Source organism: Herpailurus yagouaroundi, unplaced genomic scaffold (assembly GCF_014898765.1).
Source record: "Herpailurus yagouaroundi ecotype Mexico unplaced genomic scaffold, PumYag 253, whole genome shotgun sequence".
Lineage (NCBI taxonomy): Eukaryota > Metazoa > Chordata > Mammalia > Carnivora > Felidae > Herpailurus > Herpailurus yagouaroundi.
Window position 1 is genome coordinate 7903254 of NW_024412470.1, and position 25794 is coordinate 7929047.

General features: G+C 50.1%; 1 protein-coding gene and 1 long non-coding RNA gene across 3 annotated transcripts in view; both read right to left on the bottom strand.

The window, feature by feature from the left end:
• Positions 1 to 25794, bottom strand: part of PBX1 (PBX homeobox 1) — a 295876-nt gene that overhangs the window by 124424 nt on the left and 145658 nt on the right. The window lies entirely within an intron of this gene.
• Positions 22689 to 24256, bottom strand: LOC121020872 (uncharacterized). The gene is made up of 2 exons (XR_005786338.1): positions 23952 to 24256; positions 22689 to 22920 (listed from the first exon to the last, which is right to left on the bottom strand). It is a non-coding gene; the product is annotated as an uncharacterized LOC121020872 (long non-coding RNA).

Consider the following 25794-nt stretch of genomic DNA (forward strand, 5'->3'; position numbering starts at 1 on the left):
TCGAGCCTCCAGAAGGCCTACATGTCACCGACACGGACATATGTGCACACACAGACACACACAACACACTGGCAAGAAACACACCAGACTCCTCCATTCTCTCATTCTGATGAGAACCATCCATCCATGCATTACGTTGTTGCCCACTTATTTTTTTTACATTTATTTATTTTGAGAGGCGGGGGGGGGGGGGGTGGGAGAAAGAGGAGGAGAGAGAGAATCCCAAGCAGGCTCCACAACGTCAGTGCAGACAGAGCCCCACGTGGGGCTCGATCTTGCAAACCGTGAGATCATGACCTGAGCCGAAATCAAGAGTCAGATGCTTAACCGACTGAGCCTCCCAGGCACCCCCGTTTTTGCACATTTAAACAAAAGAGTGCACTCAAAATCCCACCATCCAGAGAGAGGTGCTGACAAACATTAAAAGGAGAGAAAATATGGCAAAATATTGGCATTAAAGGTTATTCTAGTTGCTTCTTTAACACCAGGGGGACACAGCTAGTTGAGTGAATTTGCCTTGGTGCCCTGTTGCTGCCCTAGACTTGACCAAGCTTATGCAAAGCAGCACATGTTCTGCATATTGAATCCTGGGGCCTGAACTGCCTGGTTGTCCGGAGAACAGAGAGGGCCACAGATGTCATTGCTACAGTAAAACACTTCAGGGGGAGATGGCGTTGAACTTTTTCTGAGAGGTAGGAGAGGGTTGGGGGGAAAAGGTGAGAGGAGGGGATCCCCTCCTTCCTCCAAGTCTTACACCTAACTAGGTTAGAAGACCCAGGACGAAAAGCAACACTAGGCCATCCTCACCATGATTAGGGCGGGCCTGGGACACACGCTTCCATGAGCTGAGTAGGCACTAGAGAGGTCAGGACATCCACCTGCTGACTTCTGGGCACACGACTGGCGTCGCCAGGCCGCGGCCAGCAAGGCACGTAACTGATGTGGCACGGGGCTGGCTCTGTACCAGTCCATCCACCCCGTCTTTCTTCACCAATGCCATCAACTCTGGGACTAATTCTCAGGGCTATGTTCACGGAGTAGAGCAAAACGAACTGTTAAGCAATAGATTCACAGACTCCACGCTAATTTCACAAGCTAATAACACCTGCCATCTCTAACCTCCTACAGTCCCCGCTCGGCCTCTGCTGCCCTCACAGGGACTTATATGTGGCTTTAGATGTCCTGAAGCCCTCTAGAATGTATCCCAACAAGACGCAAGATCTGTTGCTTCCCAGATGTGCAACATGAGGCAAGTTAGAAACTAAGTCTGTTTCTAAATGTTCAAACTGGGGCGGTGGGGGGGGGGGGGGAGGGGGGAGGACTGATGGGATCTACATCATCACGTTATTGACAGGATTAAATGAGGCCATGAATGTGAAATGCTGACCACAGTACCTGGCACACAGGGACTATCTGGGAACGGTTACTTCTTTTATTGTTATTATTATTATTACCATCTGTCCTTTGCTTATTACAGTTATATGAGAAGCAGCACAGACTCCCAAGCCAGACTGCCTGCCTACGTGGACGAAATACGTTGTTTATGAGCCGTGTGACCTTAGATAAGTCAGTTAACTTCTCTGGACCTTAGGTTCCTTCACTGTAAAAGAGGGATAATATTTATACCTACTTCATCTGCTTCTTTAAAATTAACTGCCTAAAAGGCACTCAGAATTGCCCCAAGCATATAGTAACTGCTACATAAATGCTGCCTCATAGTAGTATTTATGTGTATACACACATGGAGACATATGTAACACACACACGCACATATATGCAATACCTTGAAATCTCCAGATCCATAGTAAGAGCACTTGTATCAACTCATGAGTCCCTAGAAAGCAGACCCAACCTACTGCTACCCTCCTAAATTCTTAATACAAGCTTTTTGCTGATACAGTTGAGGAAGAGGGGGAAGAACACAAATGAAGACACAAATATAAGTACATGGCTAACTGTCTTCAGTAGGACTTTGACCATGTCATAGTGAGCCGATCTAACAATAGGACATCATATAGGGAAAATTCATTTTGCATCAACAAAGGTACTCTGAGCATTTGAAGCAGACTGTCCAAAATTCATTTCCTACTTACTGTAAGAATTCAATCACCTATTTTCTGTTTGCTTTCTTTAAACCTCTAAGGTCAGTTACCCAGTATTCCTGGATGCTGCCTTGAAAATGCACGTTCTCATCTTTATTCAGATGTCCTATCAAACACACTAAAAAGCAAAGTGGCCGCTGCAGACTGAGCAGAGAAGAGCATGAACACCTAATGTGGGGCTCAGGAACCTACCGGCAGTTAACCCTACAATTACCTGTGGTTTTCTACAAGTAATAATGAGCTGAGCCATTTGGCGCATCAAATTCCTCCTGAATGGTTTTGCAGTCCTCACCCTTGCAGAGACACGGCTCTGTGAAGAAAACTAACAGGCCATTTAAGCTGGACCATGTTGCAGTGGATGGGGAGAACACGGGGATAAGAGATGTATCCTGCAGTTAAAAATTACTCAGTGACTCTCGGGGCCCCTGGGTGGCTCAGTCGGTTAAGCGTCCGACTTCGGCTCAGGTCATGATCTCACGGTCCGTGAGTTTGAGCCCCGCTTCGGGCTCTGTGCTGACAGCTCGGAGCCTGGAGCCTGCTTCGGATTCTGTGTCTCCCTCTCTCTCTGCCCTCCCCTGCTCATGCTCTGTCTCTGTCTCTTTCTCTCTCTCAAAAATAAATATTAAAAAAAATTTTTTAAATAAAAAGAAAAAATTACTCAGTGACTCTCAACAGGTGCAAAGTCAAAAACCAGAGGCCTTGAGCAAAACACATGCATTCTGGCGGAAAATAAACAAATCTTTAGCAGAGAGAGGTCCCCACCTTCTGGGGAGTGAAGTACGTCTAGTTAACTTGACTGGCCACGTTTTCTGCATTTCCCCCAATTTCATTATTCAGGCCATGTCTAAATCTGGGAGAGGTTATAATTCTGAATAATGGGCTATCTGCTGCCTGTGGGGGGAATGTTATAATGATAATAAATAATTTCTGAAAATTACGAATGATGTCTATGCTTTTGGCTCCATTTTGGAAAACACATAAATTATTGGTTTGCCCAAGAAATGGGAACATGGAGCGCGGGCTCCTTGCTTGTGTCTCTAAGAACCTCGGCCTGAAATGGTTCACCCGTCTTAATTAGTCACACCCATTCGCACCCGAAGGCGTGGGAATGAGCCACCTCCACTTTACCTTCATTGGTTTCTCTTCTCAGATGCACAGCAGATGATGGAGGGAGGGCACATGTGCTGACAAATCCCACTAGCGACAGCAAGGAGGTATGAGCCTCCCTCTCAGATGAGGGACGGACAACTTCTCCCACCTGCCCCACACAGAGGAAGGCGGTGCACAAAACTCTGGGGGCTCAAACAAAAAGAAACCTGTACACCGTGCCCTGCCACCAAATTCTAGCCGCCGACAAAGGCCAGAGGCCCCTCCTCACGTGCCAAAGGAACGTGGCCGTGAGTCGTGTCCAGTACACGGGACAGGGCTGCTGGCTTTTGTTCCACACCAACTCAAGACCTTGACACCACAGGGATACGTAACACTGAATCTGCAAATCTCAGTACGAAAAAACCAACTGCAAGGGGCGCCTGGGTGGCGTGGTCAGTTAAGCATCCCGACTCTTGATTTTGGCACAGGTCACGATCTCAGGATTCACAGGATCGAGCCCCACACTGGGCTCTGTGCTGACAGTGAGGAGCCTGCTTGGGACATTTTCTCTCCCTCTCTCTCTGCCCTTCCCTCACTCTCTCTCTTTCTCTCTCTCTCCCTCTCAAAATAAGTAACTAAACTTAAGAAACTGTTTACAAATAATTTTGAAAAACAAAAACCAACTGAGTGGATGTGGCAGGGCCAGGAGACCCACCCGAGCACTAACCCCCTCTGCTCAGAAGCACTAAATGAAGGTCATTTGCCCTGTTTACTTTTTAAAGTATGTCAGTTCTCGAAAAGCGCGCTTTATTAAAATGCCCTATATGTGAATTGTATTACTTTGAATTATAACCGAATGGAGTTTTATTAACGTGACGCGGTGAACAGCAGATAAAACTGTACACGCAGAGTCCCTGACTTCTAGAATCTTCCAATGAAAACCAACAGACGCTTGCAGAGATCTCCTAAGATCGTAAGACAGACACTAAGGCCACACATTAAACAAATACATAAATTAAGTACGTTAATTACTGAATTTCATTACATATTCATTATGTGCATTCCAAGGGTGAGTGCAGTAACTCACTCAGGAGCTGCTAGAGGGTCAGACTATTTATCCCCGGGGGTCTGTAACTTAATAAAGCCTAAGCTTAGTGTTAGGCTTTAGCGAAACCGTAACACCATATTGCATTGCCCGAGCGCCTGACCAAAATGCAGTGATCAAAACGTAGCTGGAGGGATCCCAGAAAACCAAGGGGAAGCCTTCTTCCTACATTATGGAAGCACAAGCGAGGCTCTTGGAGGAAGCCAACGCTAAGAGGGAAGCGGGGCCCCAACTCCGTGTCTGCCTAAAAGCATGCAGACGATGTCACTGCCCTAGATGTGTCTCACTTCCTTCCCGTGCAGAAATGCAGCCTGCCAAGCCCCACACAGAGTGCTATTAAGACACAAGCAAAGGGTGACCATGAAGAACTGTGTCACTGCGGGAGGTACAGGGCTGCTTTGTACCAGTAAAGCATTATTTTGTCGTTATGGGTTTTAGGGAGCACTTCTCTCCCTAAAACACTTTCTAAAGACCACTTTTAGCCTCCAGAGATGTCCATTTCATACCCAACAGACTTCAAACATAGTGCTAATTCAGTGATGAAGTGTGTGGCCACGCTCACAATTTTCTGTAATTCCTGGATGTAACTTCCGCATGCATCTCTTCCTATGCCCAGATGTGACCACGGCCAGGTTTTTGTTCTTGTTTTTTGGTTAATTCATGGGTCCCAGCCATATTCACCTGGTTAATTGAACTGATCCTATGGCAATCTAGCTTAACCACTGTTTGCATGGCTAAAATAACTGGTTTGGCAAGGTCACTGTCCAGATATTCCGGTGACCTGCACGTAGACTCAGGATCATCGTTCCCACCGTGTCCCCATTCTCTCTACACTAAGGCCATGGCAAAAAAAACAAACAAAAAAAACAAAAAACCAGCCTCTGCAAACTGTAATCAATCTATTCAAATCAGGAAGACCTGCATCTGGAGATGTAGCTGTGTAAGCTGACCAAAATGTTTGTATGTAAAAACAGAGATCACAAGAGAGTGCACAAACTCTGGTCACTCCACAGTAGTCTCAAGTGATTTTTGTTCTTGCCAAAAACAGATCTAACTTTTAAGGCTAAAAGAGCCGTACAAGAATTCATGTAGTATAACACTTTTCCAGCAAGACACCAGCCAATCACCCAGGGGAGTCAAAAATTTTCAACTGAGCACAAGGGTAGAAAATTCCAGACGCTCTTAGGCGGTTAAATTTCATTTCCAAATCCGAGGGTTGTCAAAGGCTCCCTCTACCAACTGAAAAGTTAAGACAGGGCAAATCCCATCATGGTGCCACTCTACTTGTCTTGAGCAAGTCCCTTGCATTCTCTGTCTTGGCTTTCTTACCAAAAAATGATGGAGAGTCGCTTCACAGTCAGAATTTCCTTGTGTAGGCAAAGTGCTTTGAAGATAGGAAGCCAGACATGTTACCGGACCATTATTTTTGCCCCAAAATGTGTTTGCTATGTGTTGGGCATCAGATGTCTCTGATTTGTGCCTTAGTCGGAGTGTATGAGACACGCAATGGTTTAAGGATTGCTGGGAGCAAGACAGAACTTTGAGATGTGTTTCCAGGGAATCAGCCAGTCTGGAGAAACACCAGTGGCTGAAACCTGACCTGGGGGAAAGCGGTAAGGTGTTACAGAAGTTGAGGCCATGCAAACAAAGGCAAGCGAGGGGCTAGCATGCAGATTAGGAGACCGTAAAGAGAATTGAGGTTGCATGTGAGGTCCTGGATACCTAGGGAGATTTCCCACTGGTACGATGTCCTCGTGGAATTAACTTATTTATGTATTTGTTTAACGCGTGACCTTAAGGTCTGTCTTAAGATCTTGGAAAAGCTCTGCAGTTTCTGGCAGACAGAGCAAGCCCCTCTAGGAGGAGCAAAGAAACATTCTGAAGACTCAAGAATGTGAAGTCAACTGAGCCTCAATTCAACCCAAACCTTTGGGGGTTTATGCGTTATTAGTCCGTATCGCGGCTTCCGGTCCCTTTAGAACAGGAACTCTCAAAGGCCTGACAAAGAGGAACGGACAACTGCAGTTCCCCATTTTGCCTTTTCACTGTCTGCAAGTCTCCGCTGGGAAAAGATGCCATGCTTAGGAGGCTTACACACCAGAAGGGATTTTCTAATGAAAAGCACAACCCAAAGATCCCTCTCTCACTACAGGACCATCGCATTTGTCTTTCAAAACTCAGGACCAAGTGCCGGCATCCCTACACATACAATGGAGGGATCCCAAGTCGGCAGGATACAGGCAAAATGCCCAGCAAGTCATGTCCACAAGCACCAGTGACAAGCAGGGCCTGTGACTCTTATGCCTAGAGAGGCAACAAAGACAAACATCAGAGTTTCCTGAAAGTAGCCCAGAGGAAAGGAGGAGCAGCTCAGGAGCCAGTGGACGGGTCCCCATCCCTGGATGAGGCACATGGCCTCCTCTCCCTTTGCTTTGTTGCGAGGAACAGAATCAAGGATTATCTTTCTTCAGCTATTGCCAAGCCAAGGGCGTCTGCGAGAAAAAAGTAAAATGCTAGACGTGAAACACATCATTGCTGTGGTCTAGAGGAAGTCATCGGCCTTTGCTGTGTGTGTGTGTGTGTGTGTGTGTGTGTGTGTATGTGTGCGCGCATGCATGCGTGCACATGCTCCTGAGAAGCAATATTAAGGAGTTAGAGGCTCAATAAAATGCCTAAATTTTTGGATTTGGTTTACATCCTTGTGAACCGCACAAAAGCATAAAGTATCTTTGTTCTTCTTTTAAGTTTTATTTTATTTATTTTGAGAGGGGGAGAGAGAGTGTGTGAGAGAGCGGGGCAGGGGCAGAGAGAGAGAGGGAAAGAGAGAGAATCCCAAGTAGGCTCTGCACTGTCGGTGCAGAGCCCGACCCAGGGCTCGAACCCACAAACTGTGAGATCATCATCTGGGCCAAAGTCAGACGTTCAACCGACTGAGCCACCCAGGCGTCCCAAGAGTGAAGTTTCTGATGGGGCTTTCAGCTGGACCCCACTACGAGGATACATAACCCAATGACGTCTGATAATCTCACTTCCAGTTGGAACAAGATTCTTCTAGGCCTTCGAAAGGGTGACTCAGAACCAACTAAAATGCTTGGAGCTTCTAAGGTTGGGCCAAGTTTTAGGTGAAAATATCTTATTGCGGGCACGCGTCTGTGCGCAGGTAGACAGACGGACAGGCTCGCGACACCTAACGTGTCTGCCGCTTACCCTATTTGGGGCCAGAAGCTGAGCTCAGGCAACACCCTCCCTCATTTCAGCACCTTCCAGGCTGTGGGTGCTGGCCCTTCTTCTCATCTGCACGGTGCAAATTAATTATACACTTTAATTTCATGAATTATTAATTTGATTCTGACTCGGCAGCTTATGATTATCCAGCGCTACAGACTATACAATTCCAGCTTCATTAAAACATCACCAGCTGCCTGAGAGACAGACATTAAATAGGGGAGAGCAATAATAAAATTAAGCTTCCGGCGCATAGCAACAGAGTTTTCATCAGCCGCAGGCAGTGCAGGGCTGAGCTGCCTGGCTGGCCCGCGCAGAAAGGGGAAAAGTCCTTTCAAGAGGAGTCCACACCCTTCTCCGAATGTGCTTCTTGGCCCTTCCAACATGCACACAACTTCAGATGGTCAGATGGCATGATGAGGGGGAGGGGGTATGTTCATCTGTCGATCTCTCCCTCCAGCCCCTTCCATGTGCCCACCACCCACACTCGTCCAACATTAACTCTTTGATGACTGCCAATGCTCCAAGCAGAGCCAGGCTGGCCACCACCCAGCATCTGCGAGCGCCAGCTTCCGAGCAGGGGCCACAACGGCTGCCAGCCTAGCAGACAGAGCAGAGCAGAGCATACGCCTCTAAGGAGTCAGCCCAAGATACTTCTTCACCCTGCGTCTCTTTTCCCTCTTCTTTGGCTCTTTGGGTTTAAGGAGAGGCAATGTGATGACTGGAAAGGGACTGGGCTTTAGGTGCAGCTTGTAGTGAGCCCAATCCAGCCGGTAAGCGCACCCTTTGGAGGTCTCATGTGCCTAATGCCTAATCTAGGGCCCGGCAAGTATCAAGGACTCAGTCGGCGCAAATTCCTTACTCCTCGTGTTCACATTTTATAAAATGAGGGAAGTGAGCTCCTGATCTCTAAAGTTCCCATCGATGCTGATTTCTGCACCTCTGTGTGGAAGACGTGCCGTAACTTACAAACCTTATGATGCTGAGCCAGAGTCGATAACTCTTTCCAAGAAGTTTCATGCTTCCTTTTAACAGGGAGCATTAGAAAATCACATATAGATCACTCAACAAGATCACTGCCATAGGTTTTTAGCCATATCCTCCTGAAAAAACCCTAGGCAGTTATTCCTCAAAAAGAAGTCCTGGGTTGACGGTCACATCCTTCTTGAAAGAATTCAAGAAACCACTGGATGCCAAGACAAGGCCCCAGCTCAGCCAGCATTATGGAAGTAAATGGGAGAAGTACAGGAGAAAGAAAGAGAGAGAGAGAGAGATCCAAGCCCCCTTCTTCCTTCTACCGCGTATACAAAAAGCCCAGTTAAGAATGCAGCCCTCGGAGCACCTGGGTGGCTCAATCGGTTGAGCATCCGACTTTGGCTCAGGTCATGATCTCACAGTTCGTGGGTTCAAGGTCCGTGCTGACAGCTCAGAGCCCGGAGCCTGCTTCGGATTCTGTGTCTCCCTCTCTGTCTGCCCCTGCCCCACTCATGCGCGTGCGCGCGCGCTCTCTCTCTCTCTCTCTCTCTCTCTCAAAAATAAACATTAAAAAAAATTTTTTAAAAAAGAATGCAGAGTCCCCTGTGGATTAATATACTCCTTCAAAAAATAAAACCACAGCACTTCCTCCTGGCAAATTTGTGGCAAAACAATTTGTAGAAGGAAAAGGCTGGAATTTAGACATTCCACTTAACTGCTTCAGAAATCTAAGGACCTTGAACCTTGTGGGATTTGAAATCGATGGAATTAATTAAGGGAGATGCCCAGCACTCCCCACTAAGTAATCAGCAGGTACAGTAGACCTGAAAGTCTATAAAGAAAAATGGAACAGGATGACATTGAAGGAGGCAGGAAGGATTAAAAAATGAGCGTCCGAGTGGGAAAGGCACACGCCCATGGATCACGGCATAAGAGACGAAGGCTTCAGCGAGCAGGAGGAGAGAGGGTGGTTGCAGGGGGTGAGCGTAAGCCGTGCAGATACGTATAATCGGTGACAGCCAGGCAGAGCACACAAGGGACCGCCTGCCAGGGAGCCTGGAGCTGAGGGTCAGTCCGGGGGTAAAGATGCAAAACCGGGTCGAAGATATTCCCATTTTACTGGACAGTGTACCACTCTACATCATGTTGTAGGGCGTTCATTGTCTATTTCCTCCACTAACGTGGAAGCTCCATGGGGGCAAGGGTCTTGTCTGTTCTGTTCTCATTGTATCTCTAGCGCCTAGAAAGCAGCCTGTCACCAAAAAGACGCTCGATGAAGTTTTATTAAATGCATAAATAAATAAACAAATAAATGTAACATTCCAAGTGAATATAGGTACCCTGGCTACTCCCTGGGTGGGAGTCTCCAGTTCCCCAGGGCAGCCAGGTCGAGAAGGGGGAAAACACAGGTGAGCTATGAATGAGAAATCAAAGAACAGCCACTCCGTGAACAACACAGGCTTGAACACGGGTTTGAACTGCGGAGGTCCGCTTACACAGATTTTTTTTACAGTACAGGGCCGTACGTGTGTTTTCTCTTCTTTTTTAAAAATATTTATTTATTTTTGAGACCGAGCGACCATGAGGGCAGAGGGGGCGGAGGCCGGAGGATCTGAAGCGGGCTCTGTGCCCACAGCGGAGAGCCCGACGCGGGGCTCGAACTCGCACACTGTGAGATCATGACCTGAGCCGAGGTCGGATGCTCAACAAACTGAGCCACCCCGGCGTATTTTCTGTATTTTCTCTTCTTTACGATGTTCTTAATAACACTTTCTTGTCTCTAACTCCCTTTCTTGTAAGAATACAGCATATATTACCTCCAGCACACACAATACGTACTCATCAACCGTTGATGCTACTGATAAGGTTTTAGGTCAACAGTAGGCTGTCATGCTTTGGGGGAGTCATAAATTATACCTGGATTTTCAACTGGGCAGGGGTTGGCGCCTTTATTCCCTGCAGGGTTCAAGGTCACCTATAAAATGCTCAGCATGCACACCTGGGGAACATTAGTGAACCTTTAGTAACTTGCTTTTCCATGCTAATGGCAACAAATAGAAAAGGGAGGGAATGCAGACAAGTGTCTTGGAAAGTGTTCCACAACAGGAAGCAACCGTGCTGTCACAGCAGAGGACCACAGTTCCAAGAAGTCAACTGCTTTTGCTTTCAGGTCATTATGCCTCCACCTCTCCCCTCTCCCGATCCTGGACAAAGAAAAGCAAACACCACCACCCCGTTTTAGGGACGGAGTCCCTGAGATTTGAAGTGGTGCCCGAAAGAGAATTCTGGCCACCCTGAGAATCACAGAGGAAGTCTGAAGACACTCTAGCCCCCAGCTTCATATGCCACCCAGTCAAAAGCCTACTCTGGGGCCCGGGGGGGGGGGGGGGGGGGGGGGGGGGGCAGGGGAGAATGACAGTGAGTCCCGTATTCCTTGGTGCAAAGATGACCTTTCGACCACAGAGCACAACTAGAGGAAGCCCCCTGTGTGACAATACCAAGAGGAAAATTCCAGAAACAGGAATAGACCGTCTGCCATGAGCTGGAGAATGCTCACAGACCCCTGGGATTATTAGAAAGAGCTTGACTGACAGACGCCCACACCCGTCCTAATTTACTGGGTCATGCCCTTACTGGTTCAGGTGAGTACAGCATGGTGCCTGCCTAAGATATTCTGACGCTCTTCCAGACAAAGCGATCCCCTCGCCCTGCCCAAGAGGATTCCCCTAAAATCTGTCTTTTGTTACAAGAACAGTACAACCACTAGACGCCTTGTATACCCCGGAAAGGAAGCCATGGGAGCCCTAAGCTAACCGCAGCTCCAGTAGAGGGAAGCCCCTTCCCTGGACCAGAGATCACAAAGCCCAACAAGCCACGTCCCCCCCGGGCATCTCTGTTACCTTCATAGGCATCTCAGCACATCCCTGCCCAGTGCTATTCACACTGGAGAAGACACTGGCTGGGTCTGGGGGGCAGGGGTACTCAAGCTTCAGTGTTATTTCCAGAGGTGAGACCCCCCCCCCCCCCCCCGCTTCGGTGCTGGCAGAAAGCATTCTTTTTTTTTTTTAATTTTTTTTTAACATTTATTCATCTTTGAGAGACAGAGCATGAATAGGGGAGGGGTCAAGAGAGAGGGAGACACAGAATCTGAAACAGGCTCCAGGCTCTGAGCTGTCGGTACAGAGCCCGATGCGGGGCTTGAACTCACAGACTGTGAGATCATGACCTGAGCTGACATCGGACGCTTACCCCACTGAGCCACCCAGGCGCCCCCAGAAAGCATTCTTGAGGGGTTCCTGTTCATGTCAGTAGACAGCCCGAGAAATAGTAGCTTTTGTTTCTGTGTCTTCTCCTAAATGAAGTTAGAAGGCCCCAGGGCTCTTGGGTACATCCCAGAGTCCTAGGAGACCTGCTTCCTTTGTGGCCAGGACTATCACGTGGGGAGTGACGTGCCGACTTTCACTACAGAGTACGAATGTCAGTCACAGGAGTCTCTCCGAGAGGGCAGCATGTTCACATAGGGGACCTCGGCACAATGGGGGACTTAACACACCGTGAAAGCCCCGGCAGGTTCTGCCACCTAGGAGCTGAGAATCCAGACAGGGTGAAATTTCCCATGAGCCCAGATAACTGTAAAAATGGCCTGCTATCATCAGACCCACAGGATTGTTAAAAAAAAAAAAAAAAAAGGAGGAAAGAAAACTAAAATATGCAGAACAGCGAAGGAGCATTTTCAGAAACAGAGAGCACAATCTTTCATTGTGCGCCCTGTCCTTATAATAAAAACACAGTGTCAGACCTGTCTGGACATGGGGACTTTCCGGTTTCCGTGTGAGGCTGGACATTTTGCATTCAATACAAATGAGTTCCTCAAAATCAGAATCAATTGTCATAAAATGGAGGGAAGTGTTTTCCCAAGGGGCAAGCACTGGCGGTACAACTGGAAATGTTCAACTTGATTATAATGCTTCGCGAAAAGGTCAGCGTGGGATTTCAGAGCTGTACCTTGAGGACGTGCTCCGTGTTTGCAGGCAGGGGTGAAACGGGGAGACGCGGGCTGCCCAGGCTCGCACGTCCGCATCACTCTGATCACATGTCAGGGGGCCAGCAGCGGACCGTGTGCTTCGGAAAGCAAAGAGACGCGTGCGCACACTTGTACGCGCACACGCAGTTAGACGCACGCATAGCCACACACACTTGTGAGAGCCAAAGCACTTCCAAATTCGATGGCGGGAAGAATGGGCCATCACTGGCATGTTCACTGAACGTGACAAAAACAGTGTCCCCGTATAATCTCGTAAAGCACTGGATATCCATTTAGCGGGACACAGCACAGAATCACCTGGGGAGCTTTTCAAAAATGCACATGCCTGGGCCTCCCCACGGCCGGAGATTCTGATCCGGGACAGGTACGATGTTTACAAAGGTCTCCAGGCGATGCAAACACCACGCGTCTCCTCCCAGGTTTTCTGTAAACACTCTATTTACAACTCTAATTAACAGCCTAAGGCTTTCAAATCCTCCGGCCAAGTGAACACCTCCAGGTTCTGGCCGAATGTTTGTCACCGAATTGCATCATCATTAGGATCAGGGCTCATATTCTACGTTTTACTGCAGACATCAAACCATGAGCTTCCTAACCTCCCCAGGCACAGGGCAAAGTACAGACAGAAGAATTTCCGGGAACCCTACCTCCGATTTAAACCTGCGGGAGGGTGCAGAGAAAAATGGCTCAGCATGGAGTTGCTTGCTCGTGGGCCACTACCCTGACCATTTGTTCCCTCTCACAGCCCAGCATGCCTGTGTGGGCCTCCGGTAGCCCCCAGCTTGTTCGGTTTATCAGATCTGACGGGGTCACTGGCCGGGAGCAAGGCTGAGCAGAATTCTGAAACACTTCCGTGATCAACCAAAAGGTTGTCATGTGGCCATTTCCTGAGGGTCAGCCCTTCCTCTTTCAGTACCGCCAAGGGTGATTCAACTCGAGGGAGGGGGCTTTACCACAAACACTGGGGACACGCAGGGCCTCGGTCTCAATTCCAAAGAGACTGAAACTCGGCCTCACTCGCAATTCACGTTTCTACACTTCAAAACCTGAAATTCCAAAACAGATCGCTCTCTCAAAACCAGTCCCTGCCACAAAGAGAAGAGTGGGTGGCTACGTCTGCCATCTTTATAAAAAGTCCAGCTGACCAGAGAGTCAAAAGCGTGGTCATCTCCAGCCAGGCCGTCTCTGTCATCAGCTTTGATTTCACAAAGGAGCAGAGGTGGCTGAGTTCATCCCCAAAGCCCGGGCAATTCAAGGGTTGGCTGCTCGAGTGCTCCTCAGTCAGCGCCCAGTGGATGGATGCTCATCATGTGATAGTAATTAGGACCTCTAAAATCACTTTAGAGACTACATTTGTGGCCCAAATCCTAAATACTCCTAGTTGTCAAACATTCCTCCTTAGACCCAGACATCTTAGAGTTAGTCCTAGCGAAGCAGCATCCAGAACGATGAAGGCCACCACACCTTGACCTCTCAGAGCTCCTGGATGGGATCCAGTTGGGATCTTCAATGGACAGTAGATTTTCACCTCCTGCACGGCTGTCTTCATGGGCATTGGGGTTGCAAAAAATAATATCTTTTTGCAAAAAATAATCTGGATTCTCCAAAGTTACCTTGAACATGCCGCAAGGCCAATGCAAGATATTTTTCTATGTTAATTGACATGTCTAAGTTTAGAGTCAAAAAACAAAAAACAAAATCAAACAAAACAAAAGGTGAAACATGCTGGTAATGGCAAGTTCACGCTTTTTTACTACAGTATCGTAGCTCAGGAATCAGACTTAACTCCACGACAGAAGCATTAGGCACCGCTGGGCAAAGTCTTTAACTTTTTTTTTTTCTTTTTAATGTTTGTTTATTTGAGAGAGAGAGAGAGAGAGACAGACCGAGCACGAGCCGGGGAGGGGCAGAGAGAGAGGGAGACACAGAATCTGAGACAGGCTCCAGGCTCCGCGCTGTCAGCACAGAGCCCGGCGCGGGGCTCAAACTCACAAACCGTGAGATCGTGACCTGAGCCAAAGTCGGGCGCTTAACCGACTGAGCCACCCAGGCGTCCCAGTCTTTAACTGTTTTGAACCATTCGGAACTATCCGAACTACTCAGAATAGTTTCTGAATCCATACAAATGGGATAACGTTACCTATCTTGGTATTTTTTTGAGGATTAAGTAAAAACAAAACGTGACGTCTGGCACATACTAAGTGCTAAAGAGATTGCTACTATGTTAAGCCGTCGTCATTATGATTATTAACGGAGATTCATCTCCTTAAGGTCATACGGGGTACTGTTGTTAGCGATGGGCTAGAACTGGAGGGGAGCAGGTATTAATTCCACTCAGCGCTCTGAAACCGCCGTCTCCCCCTAGTGGAAGCCTATTAATTTGTTTGTTTTTGAACTCGGAAGGGTTCGGCCAAAGGCACACCTGTTTCCAGATGGGGCTCTATGAAATAAATGCTTCATTTTGTTTCTCCGTCAGAAACGGGGCCCTAGTCCACGTAGGGGATACGTCTAGAGAGCGTTTGTTCTAACTTTCTGGAGCTAACACACACCTGCCCAAGTAGCGGGGCTGATGTACTCCCACTATCCTGGAGCTCCTAAGACAGTCCCAGCTGCTGCTGGAAGGATTTTTAGATGCATTATTTATTTGAACACCTGCCTGACAGAGCTCAGTCTAGGAAGGGAGGGGACACTGGGACACCCAGGGATTCCTTCCCGATACAGTTGCATTTGCTGGTCTCTATTCAGCCTGTGGCCATTGAAGGGTCTTCCTCCTCCCCAAGTCTGGTTCTGACCGCACCACGCAGCAGGTGGATAAAAGTCTTCAAAGAAAACACAACACACGCCGCTTAAAAAAAAAAAAAAGTTTATTTATTTATTTTGAGAGAGAGAGGAAGACGGGGTGAGCACAAGCAGGGGTGGGGGGCAGAGAAAGAAGGACAGAGAGAATCCCAAGCAGGCTCCGTAATGTCAGCGCACAGCCCAACGCGGGGCTCGAACCCACGAACCGCGAGATCGTGACCTGTGTCCAAATCAAGAGCTGGACGCTTAACTGACGGAGCCACCCGTGTGGCCCCCGTGCCATGTTCTTAAACAGAGGCTCTCAAGTCATCCAAGAACCCGAAGCCAATGCCATGCCAAAGCGCGGCAGACACAGAGCACCCTGCCCTGGCAGCTATTAACACATCAGTCGCTCTCAGCTGTCCTCCCCATGGTGGCACACTTACTTCCAAAGGTGGTATCGCTTCCATTATTTTTACTGGAAGGAAAACTGAGACACAGCAAGAGCTGCTACACAACTGTCACCCCCTTTCCCGTTTTCCTGCCTTTATTTCTATGGTTCGCCTGAAGCGCAAGAACCATTCTTCCCTTCCGCCGACTTCAAACCTACCCATTTCCTTTTTTTTTTAATTTTTCTTTTAACTTTTATTCATTTTTGAGAGACAGAGAGAGACACAGTGTGACTGTGGGAGGGGCAGAGAGCAAGGAAGACACAGACAAAGCAGGGTCCAGGCTCTGAGCTGTCGGCACAGAGCCCGACGCGGGGCTCGAACTCACGGACCGCGAGATCATGACCTGAGCCGAAGTCGGACGCTCAACCGACCAAGCCCCCCAAGTGCCCCAAACTTACCCATTTTTCAACCCCGAGCTCCAGCTCCCTTCCCCGACCAGCCATGTCCCACCATCACCACCACCACCCTGGAACCGAACTGCTGTCTGCCTCCAAAACTGAATATTGCCCGTATTATCACATTTAATATTTGAACTATGTTCCGCATTGAGCCGTCACAGCTGCAGTGTCTTTAGGTCTTGTAAGAAAGGAATTGCATATGTTTTCCTTAACTGTTTGTAACTCGGCACCAGGCACGCGGGGGGTGATGAACGCCAGTCTGAAGGCTGACTGAAAGGCCCTCGCCAAGCCATGCAGCAATCTGCCATTATAAAAATGTTCGCAGGAAAAATTCTTGCTGCCAGCGCACGGGGTTGGTTCACCAGGTCGTGCTTTCTCTGCACACTCCGCCTTGGGCTAAATTGCCTAATTTTTCAATATTTAGTCTTCCCATTCTGTTCAAGGGGGTAAGGATCTTATTATTTATTTAACTCACAGGAGTATTAACCGACCGACTTGTTTATGGAAGGTTGGGAGATCCCAGAATGAATGATGCCGCGTTTAGTGCAGAGTGCGGCCGCCTTACGCAGACCAGTGGGCGGTGTGTTCAGAGTCCTGCGCAGAGAAACACCACTTGGCAGTCACCACACACACCGTTGTCATGTGATCTGGAAACATCTCGCTGGCATAACTCATACGCAGAATGTCTTTCTATGTAATGACCCAAATATGCCAGTCACGTGCCTCTGAGAAGCAAGTAAGATTCCAGAGAACTGCAGTTTTGTTATACCCCCCCCCAGCCCCCCAACTCCCAAGTAATCTCTCTGCCTTGGAGTTGGTTCTCTGAACGGCGGCCTTCAAAGTCTGTGTGGAGAGTCTGCCTCTGTGTGTAGTCATCTCAGGGTCATGAGGAAAGGAGCCTGGTATACAAAGGGCCCTGGTAGGTAGGGTGAGTGAAGGTCCCAAGATACAGATTTTTAACCGACTGACAGAATTTATGCTTCGAGGGGAAAAGCGTATCCCGGCCAGGATTTCTGAGTCAGAGGAACAGACTCCGATAATCCACAGGCTTTCAATCCAGCCTCTTGCTTTGAAGGCCTGGGCCAGTGAAGCAAAAGTAGACATACCTACGTTTAACTCACCCACTCATCAAGTACCTCCTGGGATCCAGGTGTTATTTAGACACTAGAAAAGAGCAAGTTAAATAAGGTCTCCACCCGGGGTGACGTTCCCAGTCCGTCACCGGGAGACATGGAAAGATCCCACAGCAACACAACTGGAGGAGGTTCCTGGACAACTCAAGAACGCACCGGACTCCTGTTGCTGAGAACCCAAAGTCAACTGACCCTCAGGAGCACGGGGTCTCCCCAAGGCTCCGTGAACAACCAACCGCAAGGCAAACACACACCAACAAAAATTCCCTGATTACAATCGGGCCTCTGCAGGACCCAGAGGTCTGTCATCAGAACCGCCCAAGATCCCGTCACCATTTTTCACTGTTTCTGCTGAAAGAGATTTAAGAAACGCGAGGCTGGGAAGGTGCACACAACTTAGAAAAATCATTTCGTGAAAGAGTCATCGCTGGAGAAGTCCAATTCAAAGTCCTATTCAAAGTCCTATTCGTCCGTTCACTCACTCCACTATTCAACAGTCAACATCTCTTGAGCAGCTCCACGTGCAGAGAGAGGTGAGAGCTGGTGTCTTGGGAAACACGGGGATGGGCGGCACGGTCCCAGCTCTCGAGGAACTTACAAAATCAATCGGGGAATCACAAGCCTCATTTTACAGAGGAGTAAACGGTGGCATGGAGAGTTCAGGGATGTATTTTAAATTTTTCATCCCACAACTAAGTCATCCTGTAAGGTCATCATAAAGATGAAAAAGCACTGGGCTAGAAGGCAGGACCATTCTCCTCGTCCCTAGTCGGAGCCCCCAGTTCAGGCTTACGGGGCAGATGCCCCTCCCTGGGGTTTCAATTTCCTCATCTCCACAACGAGGAGATAATTCTTTAGAGTGGGTCCCTCCAGCTCTAAGATTCCATGACTCGAACACATATGACCAATAATGTTTGGGAGTTAGAATCTCTCGGGGAGGGGATTTTAATGACAATGGTTACTCCGCTGATGTAAAGTCCTACCGAAAGGAATATGGGAGCCATTCCATTCCATTGACATGGCTGTATTTTTTCTTAGAAGGTGCGTAGCCCTAGGTGGGATGCGTTCTCTTCTGTGGACTTTCTACCTGGTATTCTGCCATCTTAGCAACAGTGGCAGAGAAAGCTGGAGCCCTTCCCTACATCTCCCTGCAGCCCCTGCTAATTGCCTATAACACAGGGTAATAAGTGTTTGCAAGAGCTATGTTGCCCCCTGTAAGAATAACTGCTCCAAAGATAATGTAACCAGTCTATGTGCGATGTGACAAATGGGGACTTGGACTACGTGTAAAGAACTCTTAATTAAAGGTTTAATAGACAGTGAGAGGACTGAACTAGATCATATGCAAGGTCTCTTCCAGCTTTAGATTTTTATATTATATTACTATGAATTCATGGAAGATATTGCAAAAGATCCCTTTATGTTGAGTTCACCAGTGCCTCTGAAACGTTAACCCAAATCATTTATATCCCATTGACTACATTGTATATTATTATGTATTATCTCCAAAAAAGCAGAATAAAAGTCAGTGTGGAAGAACCTCCAAGTGGATTTTTAAAAAGACTGTTTAATAATTTCATTACATTTCCAACCCTCCCCAGAGGTTTTCTCTGAACTTGGGGGGGGCGTCTCCAAAACTGCCAATCGGCTGGCCATTTTGCAACACGGGAGCTATAAAATCATATATGTGGAGATCTAAATGATGGAGAGATTTCTACTTAATTTTTCCCTTCCTGCTCCCACGTATCAATTGTCCTTAAAACTCATTTTTTTGTTTTTGTTTTTTCAGTGGTAGACACACAGGTGGTTCTTATTTCAGGCGGTTCCAAAGGTTCTGCTATTCAAAGATTAATGAATAAAAGGAGCCTTGTAAATAGATTTGCATGATAATGGTGATAATGCTCTCCGCTGCCTTCTGTGCTTACTTGGATCTGTGTGCCCCTGAAAACGCTTCCCCCCCCCCCCCCCCCAGGCACCGGTCCCCTGGCCCCTCTTTCCTGCCACCTGACTCCACTCGCTCAGTCTTAGGCAGACAAAAGTGAGTCGGGAATTGGGCAGCTGCACAGAGAGCAGGGAGAGGAGAGGAAGAAAGCAGAGAAGAGAGATGGAGACAGACAGACAGACAGACAGAAGCAGAGTAGAGACTAAAATGCCATGGGGCGCCTCGGTAGCTCAGTAGGTTAAGAGTCCCACTCCGGCTCAGGTCACGATCTCACGGTTCGTGGGTTCGAGCCCGCATCAGCCTGGAGCCTGCTTCTAAGTCTGTGTCTCCCTCTCTCTCTCTCTCCTCTCCCCTGCTCACACTCTTGTCTTTCTCTCTCTCAAAAATAAATGAACATTGAAAAAAATAAAATAAAATGCCTAACGCGCTTTAGGCTAGGAAGGTTTCTGCAGAATGAACAGAGAAAAAAAATACCAGACTTCCAGACTTCCACCGTCTTCGGCAAACAATACCTTCAAACTTCCCTTCTGCTTATGGCATCTGCTGCCCAGCACTATTATAGCCTCCCCCCTACATTTTATTTTCACCACATGCTTGACGACCTCACGTAGCATCTTTTTGTCTCAAATCTGTAACTGTTCTAGAACCACACATATGTCAAGGCCCAGGTGTAACCTGTTTCAGAGAGTTGGGTCTAGGAGCAAAAGCTATAGATCTGGCTTTTATCCATCTCTGTAGAGGGACAAGTTCAAAGGGCTCTTCCTTGAAGGCTTTGCCGGAAACCTACTCCTCTCTGAAAACCAACAGTTTCTCCCTGGGGGGCTCAGTACCAGCTATTAAGCCATGAGGTCATGGTGCCTCAGGTTCTAGACTTCCCTGAGCCTCCCTCCAGGTCCTCTCTCCACGCTTGGGGGGGTGGGGGCGCCTGCCTGTGTTCCTCTCACCCCCCAACCCACTGTGTGGTCTCTAAGCCAGTGTGAGGATGATGAATTGGGCAGGGAATGTCATTCTGGAGGAATGCCACGAAGACGCCCCAGCAAAGTGGATTAAGACAGAAAGCAAAAGTCAGTCCCTGCGGCAGGGGAGGATGGGGGAAGAACCGAGCACCTAGGCCTGGCGATCCAGATGATCCAGATGGAGACTCCCAACGGCGGGAAGATGCTAAGCCATCAGGGCCCACACACCAGGCCAGCCCCTCGCCTTCCTTTGTCTCCCAAGACCTGCATGTGTTTTCCCTCATTTGAACGGAGCCCTGAGCGCTGGAAGCCGGGCTGACCCTCTGCCTCTCATGTTGATTAACATCCCGCGGGGGCACACGGTGCTCCCCGCCCCCCCTCCCTTCCTCTGCGCCTTCTGATATCAAACCGGGAAAAGGGAATCTAAAAATAAAGCCGGGGCCAGAGTGTGTACCACTCGATTGGGCTCCTGTGCTCACAGATCTGCTTATTTTGGCCTATCTCTCCCCAGCGATAAGGCTGCTAACAGCCTGTTATCAGCCAGTTGGTGAAAATGTGCTCCAGCCTGATTAGGCCTCAGTCTTTGCCAAGGTTATAAACAGCCGTTATCGTTTTCCCGAACAGAATAATCCGGACAGTATCAGCTCAGAAACATATGGGCCACACAGAGAAGATAGCCGCTGACGGACACTTCATTTTAATTGTAACGAGTGGGTAGCAGCAGCCGGCAGACAGCAGACAGAGAGCCCCCGATTGGCGGCCGGGCTGTTGTTTTTTTTTTTTTTTTAAATCCCTTCCTCCTTCCCTGGTTTCCGACGCCTAAACCGCTTTGATATTCTGGGTGGCATAATGAACCGGACCCTACCCCAGATGCTACCAGTCACCAAGCATGACCCTCCCCGAAAAGGCAGATGGGACCTTTCTGATTCTCTCATGGAAAAGAAAAGGAAAAAGGAAAAAGAAAAAAGAAAAAAAAGCAAAAAGGGGAACAAGGGGAGAACTCCTGCAGCGCTCTCTGCTCTTCAGCCCCCAGTTCAACTTCAATAACCTGTCTGCTCACCCCACCCTGATCTCATCCCCACGGCCGTGCATCTTCGGGGATCCCACCCGGGGCCCTCAGCACGAGCGGGGGGATATTTGCAATGGAGCGTGTATGCAATTGCCTCCAACTTCCCACACCCGGACGCACATCAACCGCGAGGACGCTGGCGGGGGACAAGCCTCTGCTTGCGGGGACCTTGTGTCCCGAAAGCAATTTCCCCAATCTGGTTTCTCCCCATGCTCTTTCCTGGCAGACTTGTTCCTCAGGCTTGTCACAGGAGAGTCAACTACCTGGAGCCGTGGAGGGGAGGGAGGGGACAGAGCGCAAAGAGAATCGCGAAGGTCAAAGTTCCGCCGAAAGCGTTCATCCCCTCTCTGCCCCCCCGGGTCCGCAGGCGTCTCTCGGTGGATGACAGCGCGGCCCCGGGTCGAGGCGGTTGGCCCGTGGCCAACGGCCACCCTGTCTTTTCACGGGATGCCATTTCCCCTCAGGTGTCAGCAGAAGCGAGTGGAGGAAGGGTGATGGCAAGAGGGGGCGCCTCCCCGCACCCAGCAGCAGGCGCGGTCTGCCATCACTGCCCAGCCACACAGGCTCCCACCTGGTGGCCCAGATGCGGCAGCGAGAGCAGTTGGGGTTCCGAGGAAGAGAAGCACGGGCGCCCCCACCTTGGACTCAACTGTCGCTGTTCATGCTTCTGCTCAACATCAGAAGACGTTAAGCACCTTCAACTTGGGCCTGTTCTTTTTTCTCCTTCCCTTCTCCCAACTTTCGCCCTTAAAGCCTTTCCCCGTCGAAGGCGGCACCTGCCAAGGCCGGCCGGCACACACACTCCGTGAATTCAACAGCACTGGAGAAGTCTCCCGTTTAAACTCAACTTGTGGGGGCCTTCTAACAAGGACGAAAGCGGAGAACTGAAACGAGAAAAAGGAAAGAGGATAAGTGAGCCCAGAAGTTCCTCCCTACCCACAACGGTGCCTCTCCTCTGACATCAGTTTCTCATGCTGCAGAGAGAGGATGATATCGCTTTGCCCGGGGAAGAAACAGTAACAACAGCTAATATTTCCCGAGCACAGGTGCACAGGCCGGGCACAAGCCAAAGCATCCTGTACGCGCTTGCTGATTTAATCCTCAGAATGATTCTATGATTCACGCCCAGGTGACCAGCTCCCAGCTGCATCTCCGCAATGCCAGCGTCTCCTGGGTCCCCAGGAGCTCACATCCAGGGTACACCCTTTCCTGGAGCGGCCCCCTCACCTCTCTTCCTCCACATGCACTCCTCCACAGATTTACAGGGGGGCTCATGAGAAGCCCACCTCCAGACTGACCAAGTGCTCTGGCCCCCGAGACTTCTGGTATTTCAGTGGCGATGCCTGTAATAATGCCAAATTCAAAAGAAAGAGAGAGAGAATTCTGCTGCCAGCTGAAATGAGCCTGAGGCACATTTTGGTTTTAATTCTTTTTTTTTTTTCATGGCTTTTCAACACCTGCTCTCGCTCTTCCGCTCGCCCTCCAAAACCTGGCTTAGGGTGCCTTGCGGTATCACCGCGAGACTGGCCAGCAGATCCGTGCAAGACTCTGCAATGGGTGGTCTGTGTGCAGTGTCTTGGTGGTCTTCAGCTCAGTCCCCCCGGACCAAGTTTCAAGGTCCCAATGGTCTTCCCCTAGTTGCCACCGGAATCTGAAAATATCCAGGAAACGTGAGAATCCCCCTCGGAACCCACGAGCGGGGTCAGAGGCAGTTTATTCAACTTCAAGTGGTCCCCCCCTCTTTTTTCTATTTTTGTTTCCTTATTCTTTCTGTTTCACTGGACGCTGCTTTGTTCTGCTACAGTTTGGGGCTATCAAGCCTGCAGGATTTCCTGCAACAAGCAGCTGGACCTATCTCTCCGGTGGGTCTGCTTCCCATTTCGTCCACGGCCCTCTTTTCGCCTGAGAAGCGTCCACTTCCGTAGAAAGCAAGCCAGTCCTCTCCGAGTCAGCAACGGAGGTAGATGGAGCCTTCGGGGTAGTGGATGTGGACGAAGCGGCCACAAAAAGTGGGCTGGGCCGCCGCCGTCTTGTCTCTGCTCAGTTGCCAGCGTGACGGAGCGTGTCCCGCCTTCTCAAGAGCATGTGTGGCCCCACTGCCGTTGCCCACTCACTCGGGTGTCCCCGCGGCTGTGAGCACCTGAAGGACCAGGGCCCCGTCTTCCTCCAGTCGGTATGCCCGGCACACAAGCACGGAACGCGGCACACAGGAAGCACTCAACAAATTGCGGCTGAAGCGAGGTAAAGATCCAGGTCGAACCTGCGGAGGTGGGTGTTCGAGGCCAAGTTTTTCGGAGACAGTCTTGATTCAACACCTGGTTCCCCCCCCCCCCCAACTCTGCCGTGGCCTCAGTTTCAACATCTCTCAAATGAGGATAAAGTACGTGTGCCAGAGATTTGTTGCGACTGTGTATGTTACCAGCACTTAGGGGCACCTGGGTGGCTCCGTCAGTTGTGTGCCAGGCTCCTGATTTCGCTTCGGGTCATGACCGCACGGTTCACAAGTTCGAGCCCTGCCTCGGGCTCTGCACTGTCGGTACTCGGGATATGCTCTCTCTCTGCCCCTCCCCCACTCGTGCGCCCCCCCCCCAACTCTCTGTCCCCCCGTCAAAATAAGTAAGAAAACTTAAAAAACAAAACAAAACACTGCAACCAAAAATAACAGGCGGACTTTCTAGATACCGATTTGCAGAGCGACGCCTGGTGGTTCAGCCAGTGAAGCATCAGACTCTTGGTTTCAGGCTCAGGTCGTGACCTTGCGGTTCACGAGTTCGGGTCCCGCCTCGGGCTCCGCGCCCACCGTGAGGCGCCTGCTCGGGGGCAAATGCACTTTTAAAATAGAAAGACCTGGGCCCACTTAGAAAACGGTGTCCTGATAAGCAGTCCTGTTTCTGAACGTGCGTCCCTCGCTCCCCGACACCCGCCCCTTACCCAGCCGCTCTGGTGGCCGTCCCGCTCCGACCAAAGAAAAGGCCGCATCCGGGCACCCGGGTTCCAACCCCTGTCGCGCCAGAACTCCGAAGGGCCCCCCCCCGCGTCGCTCGGCCTCCGCGGCTTCTGCGGCCCGGGCTTGGCCGCGGTCGCTCCGCGTCGCCTGGCCGCAGGCCGGCGAGGAGGACGGCGTGACCTCCCGGACGGGGACGCGTGGGGGGAAAGCGAGGCCAGATGTCACGTCCGCTGCCAAGTCTCGCGCCGGCGACGCCCTTCCGAGTCCGGCACCGGGCGGACCTGGCGCGGGGCCTCCCTTCGGGACGGTCCTTCCCGCGGTCCCTGCCAGACATCGCCGCCCCCCGCCCCCGCCCGGCCCAGCCCCGGCCCCCCTCGCCCACCGAAGCCCCCCCCCCCCGCAACGCTTCTGGGTCTGGAGCCTCGTAACCCATTTGCCCTCCCCGGGGGGCCCGGCGGCTCGGGGTCCCGGGCGCAGAACCGCGCTTTCCTTGCTGCCCTCGCCGGGAAGCGGGGCCCAATTCCCAGACGGCTCTGCTGGGCGAGCATCGAGGCCTCTCGGGAGCCCGGAGGACGGCGTCTGTGCTCCCGTGCACGCGCACGCACACCCGCTCGCACACACACTCTCGCACGCACACACTCTCGCGTGCACACTCCCTGTCTCTCTCTCACACACACACACACACACACACACACAGTCTCTCACACATTCACATTCCCCCCCACACACACTCACACGCACACTGTCACACACATACTCACACACTCACACGCTCACACACACGGCCTCACACACACATTCCCCCCACACTCTCACACTCTCACACACACACTCCCCCTCACACACAATCTCACACACACTCACACACCCCCCTCTCGCACACACACTCGCACACTCCCTCTCACACACACTCACACATGCTCTCACACATTCACCCCCCACACACATGCACACTCCCCCTCACACACTCTCACATGCACACTCACACACGCTCACACACATTCCCCCACACTCACACTCTCCCTCACACATACACTCACACACACTCACATCCCCCCACACTCTCGCACACTCACACACACTCACACACACATTCCCCCATACACTCACATGCACACTCCCTCTCACACACGCACACACACTGTCTCTGTTATACATGTACACTCACACACATGCTCTCACACATTCCCTCCCACACTCACACACTCACACACACTCTCACACATGCTCTCACACACACATTTCCCCCCCATACTCTCGCACACACTCACATGCACACACTCCACATGTAGACTCCCTCACACACACACACATACACTGTCTCACACACTCACATTCCCCCCACACTCTCGCACTCTCACATGCACACTCCCTCACAGATACTGTCTCACACACGCTCTCACACACACACTCACATTCCCCACACACATACTCTCCTGCACACACACCTACATACACACTCCCTCTCACACACACAGTCTCACACACACATTCTTACACATTCACATTGTCACACACGGTCCCACACACTCACACTCCCTCACACGCACACAGTCTCTCACACATACACTCTCACAC